Here is a 7,832-nt window from a genome sequence, read left to right as displayed (position 1 = left end):
CTGCAGGCCCTGAATAGGCCATTTTCATGAGAGGAATTGGCGCCCGGCTGGTTCCGGTTTACGTAAAAGTCCAGATTTTCACTTTTCATTCCATTCATCAGACGTGTCTAAAATAAATCTAAATAAAAATGATGTGACAGCGAGTTACAGATGGATAAAGACTTTTACGTACAATGTAAATATGTCACCAGAGGAAATGTGCGTGTTTATAAAAGTATTTTATCTCAAAGCTAAAGGCAAACATAAATTAACTTAAAAATAAACAAACACGTTTGATAAAAGTACATAGAATGTGTTTGTTTTATTGTATGCTAGCATTAGCTTAGAGACAAAAGCACTTACTTTTATGCAACATATTTTATTTATTATCACCATCAGTATTATTATAATAATAATAATCATATAAATGTCCCCAGGTGGAGTATTAACATGGTACGTAAAGGTCTTTGTTGCTGCCTGTGATTATCCATCTGGACCTCGCTCTCTGCTTGTGTTCATTAATTATCTGCTAATACCTTTGAGCAGGAGCAGGAATTAGACGTCAGCATTTTTAAGCCAACCAGACCTCGGTTTCATGAAAAGGGCCCATTGAGACACAGTTTTACATCTGCTGCTCACGTCCAACAAGGAAATACAATATAAACGTCACCAAAAAAATTAGGCATACAAATTTCATAAATCTTGAATATAAACATGTTAACGAGCATGGGCGGAGCCAGGCCCTGGCTTTGGGGCTTGAGCCCCGGATCTTTGTCCAAAAGCCCAAGATGTTTTAATCTTTTAAAAATGCATCATGACGTCACTAAGTGGTTAGCGCAGCAGGTAGAGCGTTGGGTTGCTTCAATTCTCTTTACTCGTTTCATTGGTTATTTTTGCTGAACTGATGTATGATTGGCTGCATGTAGAAAGTGGGCGGGAGCATAGAAAGTGCGCGGTGTTTACAGCACGTCACGCAATCTGACCAATTTGGCCTTTTCTACATCATTTAACTGAGGTTTTGCAAAATGTGAAGGACTCAAAGAAGAGCAGATCGACTGGAAAAAAGAGACATTCAGAACATGTGCTGAAAAACAAAGTTTGTAGTTCAACAACAGCACATGATCGTTCAAACCATGAATTCATTGTGGTCGGTGTAGCAGTGGCTCAGGTTTTATTCATCTACAAAGCTAAAGCAGAGAAACTACAGGACAAACAGCTCACTGAGGCAAGTGTCTGCGAAAGGTAAGACTAACTTTTAGTTACCAGGCCGACCAGCCTTGACAGCAGAGCATCAGTCTGTGGACATTGGTGTTTTAAGTTCGAGCCCTGTCAGGGGCATGTTTTTCATATTTGTTTTGTCACTGATTGTTTTAAAAAACATCACCTCTGCTGTTCTGTTCAACGTTTTTTGGAGGGAGGAGCTCTCTCAGAAGACAAAAAGTCTGTCCTTGCCTTTGGAGGGTTACTGTCTGTAACTGCACTAAAACCACATCAAATTGGCCAGAATGAACCCTCTCCCTTTCTTTTTGGGCTAAGCCCCGGATGTTTAGAATGTCTGGCTCCGCCTCGGCCTCTGTTAACGAGGTGAAATGTTAAGGTTTAGGCAAGGTTAGTCTAATACAGGGGTTCCTAAACTTTTCAGCCCAGGACCCCCAAAATAAGCAACAGCGATTATGGGAACCACTGGTCTAACCTGTATATACTGTTAGTCCTACTGTGCAATTACTGTCGTGATTCATGTACAATTACTGTAGTGACACATTCATGTGCAATTACTGTCATGATCACATGCAATGGTATTTATGTATTTATTTTTATCTTTATTATTTTCCCCTCCATCCCTTGTTGGGAAATGGGAGGTTTTGTCTATAGGAGTTTTTGTTTATAAGAGATCTTCTACTGAGAGTGTTTTTCAAACTTCCTATAAGTGATCTGTTCTTTTCTTCTGTATCTTCCTGCGTTGCAACAATGAAATTTCCCCATGTGGGACAATAAAGGATTATCTTATTTGATATGCACTTCTAATCTCAGGCTTGTAACCCGGTTAGCTCAGCTACCTTTGTATTCACCTTATTCCAGAAGTCCGTCTGGGCGCCACCATCCGGCGTAATCCTTCTTCCGGTTGGATTAGTTAATACAGGACTGTCGACCTTCAGAGAAAATAAGTTCTACAGAGACTAAAGCCATTTTCGGACCAACCAGAGAATTGGTGCATTATTGACTTGTTGGTCACATGAACATTTTACACTAATCAATCTACTTTATAGCATATTTTAGCAGCAAGACTTTTTCCTTGATCTCAATTTAAACAAACCAAATTCCTGCTGGACCAAAAGTGCGATTCCAATGGAAGAGGCGATCACGTGGGGAAAGAGGGAAATTGTCACGGGTACGGCGAGGACCCAAAAGCAGCAGTAGGGAGTGGTCTGATGAGGAGGCGGGGCTAACAGGTAGAGTGGAGCAGAGAAAGGTGTAGGGAGTGGTCTGATGAGGAGGCGGGGCTAACAGGTAGAGTGGAAAGATACCAGCAGACAGGAGAAGAGAAGTGACAAAAAGTGGGCGTAATAAGGTCAATAGATTCAATTGACCTTACTCCGCCCACATTTCCCTCTTGGTCCCCAACCACAAACTACTTTTAGACTGAGCAAAGCCCAAAAGATCTACAAATAGTTTTATATCATTCTTTATTTTTTTTAACAACATTTTAGGCTATAGAAACACAGTATTGGCCAACTTTAACAGTCTAATAATAACGCTAACACTAAAAGTATAAACCTTCCATATTAAATTGGGATAGACAAAACCTATTATACAGCTGCCTACAGTTAGTCAGGAAAAATAAAATAAAATCTAGTGGCAACAACAAGGCAACAAGAGAAGTTTAAGCTTATCATCACCTGCAGCTCTTCCAACTATTGTCAGTTATTGATGATAACCATGGTAACGCTTTGGAGAGGGGCTTGAGACAACAACAAACCACTTTGAGAAGGACAAAAACAGTTTGAACAGGTTAGATTACCGATGCACTAACTGTCTCCTCTCCTCTCTGTGTTCAATACAACTGCATGCCACATTACTATGTCGGGTCAAGTTTATTTCCTCTGTGAAATTCCTTCAACAGCCAGTAGATGGAGCGCCAACTCCTTCTCCAATTCCTGACATGTCAAACACCTGGCCGATATTAAGTAATGTGTACTTATTGTAGACTTTTTTTTCATTCTAAAGTATGAGAAAAGACAGGCGGACGCCCGGCTTGAGTGCGTTGATAGAACTGGGGAGAGGTGCTCTGGCATGGTGGACGACGCAGATGGAGTTAGGTCTTCCAGGTGAACTTACGCAAGTTTAGATGGCCTAATAAGGACAGGATTTGGCGCTTGGAGATTACTACAATGGAGACGGAAGATTGCGCAATATCGCGAATACGAGCGAGCTTATCTGCGGGTAAGGACGCGACCGTTGCCTTGGAGTCCAGGCGTATGCCTAGAAACTCTAAAGAAGTTGCTGGGCCGATTGTTTTTTCCTCTGAAAGCGCCACGCCTAAGCGAAGAAAGAGCTGTTTGAGCTGAGGCAGAGAGCCACCGGGCAGGGCTGAGGGGGGGGGGGTCTATGAGGAGAAAATCGTCCAGATGGTGGAGCACGGAAGGAAGGCCGACGTTATTTAGAAGAATCCAGCACAAAGCCTCAGAAATCATATTGAACAGACAGGGGCTACTCCTGTAACCGAAAGTGAGGCGCACCGCAAAATAAAACTTTTTTTCCCATTTGACGCCAAAAAGGTGCCAGTGGTAAGGATGAATGAGGACAATTTTGAAGGTGTCCGTAATGTCTGCTTTGGTGAGAGAGGTGCCGCGGCCTGCCTGTTTAATGTGAAAGATGGCGTGATCGACCGTGGCGTAGTGGAGGGAAAATGGAAGAGGTGGGATGAGACTATTTATGTTGGGAATGGGGCCCGAATGCGGGGAAGAGTGATCGAGAATTAAACGCTTTTTTCCAGAATATTTACGAGTGGCTATGCCGAGCGGGCTGGTGCGGTAAATGGAGAAAGGAGGCGAATTGAAAGAGCCAATCATGTAGCCTTTTTTGACCTCACTATTTAATAACTGAAACACAATTCTCGGCTCGTGCAAGGCCGACTGGAGGTTGCAGGAAACGTGCACAACGGTGGGCGGGGGGGAACCCCAATGAAAACACCCAGAGAAAGGCCCATGAGTATAAAATTAACAAAGGTTCGGTCAGGGTGGAAACGCAGTACGGCGACCAGCTCGGGCATGACTATGGGCGTGGACAAGTTGGCATTAATTCATTTTTGAAGACACGAAAGCCCGCCTTGGTTGAGCGGCGGGGGCACACGGATTTGGGGTGAGCATCTTTGCACACACTGCAGATATGGAGAAAGTAACAATTAGGGAGGGAGCACACATCCTGGTTAAAATTGTTGCATATTGGGACGTTGTTTTTTGCGGTGTCCACCAGGGATGGGAGGACGGGACGATTCAGCGGGGCAGAAAAGGGCAAGGACGGACATAGGGCGCGGGTGTGGCCGGTGGAACCGCAAGGTAAACATCGCATGGCCTGAGTAATCGTAATCAGGATTTCGGTATCCAAAATGGACCAGTCAAGTCTTATGTTGGGACGACTGCGCATTTAGAAGCAAATGCTTTGTGGTATTGGAAAAATAGGTTACGACCGTATTTTAAGTTCAGGTCTCCGCTCAGATAAGTATGTGTCGAGCTCTGCTCTACGTTCTGGAAAGACCAAGCAAATAACGTCTCTATCGGCGCTAAAAGCCACGAGAAATTCCCCTTGAGAAAGCTCTTTGGTGAGGCGGGGATCCGCTGATTTAAAAACTGCTGTGAAATCAGCTGAGGACGCCACGTGCCTGTCCGTCTTGGGGGACGAGAGAATGAGGGACACTAGGTTAATGTAACTGACGTGCAGAATTTTGGAGCGGAGATGATGAGAAATGTTGGCATGCATGGGTGTGTACAGCCTACCTAGAAAGGGCCAGGGGTGGGCAGTTTCGAGCAAGAATGGGGGGAGCCGGGCCGGGGATCCGTGCCGGGGTGGGCGGACGTCGAGGGAGTCGCGGGGCCGATTGGGCCGGCCTCCTGGAGCCGAGAATTTAGTGTGGAGACGGCGTGGTGGAGACCCTAGGCGGTGGAGAGGAGCGTGTCCTGGAGCAGCGGAGCCACGGTGGGATCCGACATCGGGGGAGCGTTGTTTGTGGTGTGAGGAGCCGCGGCGACGAAGGAGAAGTCCCACTCCGAAGCGGAAGAGGAACGGTGGCGGTGACGGGGGCGCTTGGGAGGAGGAGGAGAGCTTTACCGCTGGAGCGCCCGGCTGGAGGAGGAGAAGGAGTCTGAGGCGGGGATGAGGAATCCTGATTATGAAGGTAGTCGGCCAGTTGGGTCAGCTGGAAGGTGCCTATGCACGATGTGGGGGGGAATCCTTGCTGGTCCGGGTGCGTGCAGAGCGACGGCTCTAGCGGCGAGGCGAGCGCTCATCCGCGCTGAGGGTTCAATGGTTGACCCGGGGTCCCCGTCAAGAAGGAGCGGGGAGCCGGGAATGTCCACTGAGTCTAAGTCTGACATGGTTGCTTAGAGAACTTCGGAATCGCAGTGCGGTTTGAAGCGGCTGAGCAATCTGCCTGAGGGCTCAAATGAGAAATTAAAGGAGAGATCTGACTTTCACAGACGGACAGGCGGACGCCTGGCTTGAGTGCGTTTATAGAGCTGGGGGGAGGTGCCCTGGCATGGTGGACGACGCAGATGGACTTATGTCTTCCAGGTGAACTTACGCAGGTTTCATTAAGAGATATTAATCAAGCATGGACCAGGTTGAAACATCTTCATACATCCACATTAGACTCAGTTCTAATAATAACCACAACATCTTTCAAAGCTCAGTTTACTTTGCGAGTTGTGCTCACAGTGAGGAACCCTGTGAAGAGCTGCTTTTCGCACCTACAGAAGAGGTTGTACACACATTTTCATTCACACTAATGATTGTACATACGGCTGGTGCAGGCGTTGGACGCTAAATTATTGAACAGAAGAGGAGCTGTCAGTCAGAGCCATCAGTCAAAGCTCCAGACTGCTCTGCTCCTTCACTTCAGGAAAATACAAACGGCAAACAACTCGCTGTTTATGGCCGGTGTGAGGATAGAGGCCGTGTACACACGGACCATGTACACAAGTAGGCGGGTATTTTTATAAGCACATATGCGTAGTATTGCATACACACATAATCGTTTTAAATATATGTCCACCCACACAAACCCGTGCTCTTGAGCTTAAAATACCAACCAATAGTTGATGATGTTTTTCTTGGCGTCACTTCCGCAAAACACGAAGCTTGGCGCCAGGTTGTTCATTCGTGTGGAACAACAAAGAGTGGAATTGCTTTTAAGCCCTTTTGGAGTATAAAGTCAACAAGCAAGTATTTGTACATTCATACAAATAAAAGCAACACACTTCTCACAAGATCCATGTTGTCCACTGTCAGGCATAAGCAAGGACGCATTTGTGATGTGTATTCATTTATTGTCAATAGGGACATTTGGGAAATTAAAACACTGTTCATCTATGTCCACACTCAAACACAAAACTGGAGGTTTCCAAAATCTTACGTGTGGACATGGCCAGAGGAAGTTGACTTAAGTCCACTTATGTTTATGTTTACATACTAAAAAATATGATCATTATCTGATTTTTGGAGTTGACAGATTATTGAAATGTCTCGTAATCTGCAAAATCTTGAGGAATCTGATTTCTTTGGGATCTTCCTCACTTGTGTGAAATACAACATGGCGGCGACCGAGACCGGTCCCGCCGATACAGCTCAGGCAATCATTTTCTCTCTTGGGTCCAAATCCGCTCTCTTGTCCCAAACCCTAAACCTAACCCAGTGTCTGAAGCGTATCGAGGGCCGCCATATAATTATTGTGTCTTTGGGCCGCCATGAGGGCCGCCGGAGCAAATTCTGACTTCTGTGAGTTAGTGGGGGGTTGATCTAATACAGACCAGGTCCAAACCTTTTTCACCGAGGGCCACATTTTGAAACTTGAAATACAAACAGAGGGCGGGCCTCAAACAACCCGACAATGCTTGATTTATATGAGCTTTAAATGAGAGCTCCTGGTCAAATAAGTGTCCGAGATGTCTTACAGTAGAACTAGAGGCTACACTAACATTGTCCAGTGTGACTATCTGCTCAGATAAAGCATCTCATAGATGTTTAGGACCAGCACAATGACCTTGTTTTTTTCAGGGTTAAGAAGCAGGTAGTTTAGTGTCATCCAGGTTTTTATCTCCTTCACACAAGTACTAAGTCTGTCTACTTGATCGCTCTGATCAGGTTTCATTGATAAATACAGCTGAGTGTCATCTGCAGAGCAGTGGAAGTTAATGCCATGTGACCTGATAAGAGTAAACAGGATTGGACCGGGTGAAAACAAAAGCCGCATCCATTGAAATGTTTTTAAACTGACCGACTTGACTCAAAGCTCATCATATATGTGTGTATCAGATTCATGTGTTTTCATATCAAACACCTGACATCAAACATCTTTTTGATGAATGAGCTGGAAAAATTAAATATGAATCCTGTATTTTAATAGTTACTGTACCTGGTAACTAATTACTTTGCATTCAATAATGCACTGTCACTAACTCAAAAATATTTGGGGAGAACGATGAAAAACTATTTAAAAATCATTTTTTGAAGGACCTACACTGTTCATTTAACCAAGAAGTGTGTTATTTCCTGGTGTAGCTATTTTATTAAAATCTATTTCACTGCATTGTGGGTACTTTGAAGCGCTCTGAGATGGCCATGGAGCCACAGGTGCATTA

Source organism: Eucyclogobius newberryi, unplaced genomic scaffold (assembly GCF_026437365.1).
Source record: "Eucyclogobius newberryi isolate DKJ021-1_F unplaced genomic scaffold, fEucNew1.0.hap1 SCAF_13, whole genome shotgun sequence".
Classification (NCBI taxonomy): Eukaryota; Metazoa; Chordata; class Actinopteri; order Gobiiformes; family Gobiidae; genus Eucyclogobius; species Eucyclogobius newberryi.
Note: the sequence above shows the minus strand (reverse complement) of the source record.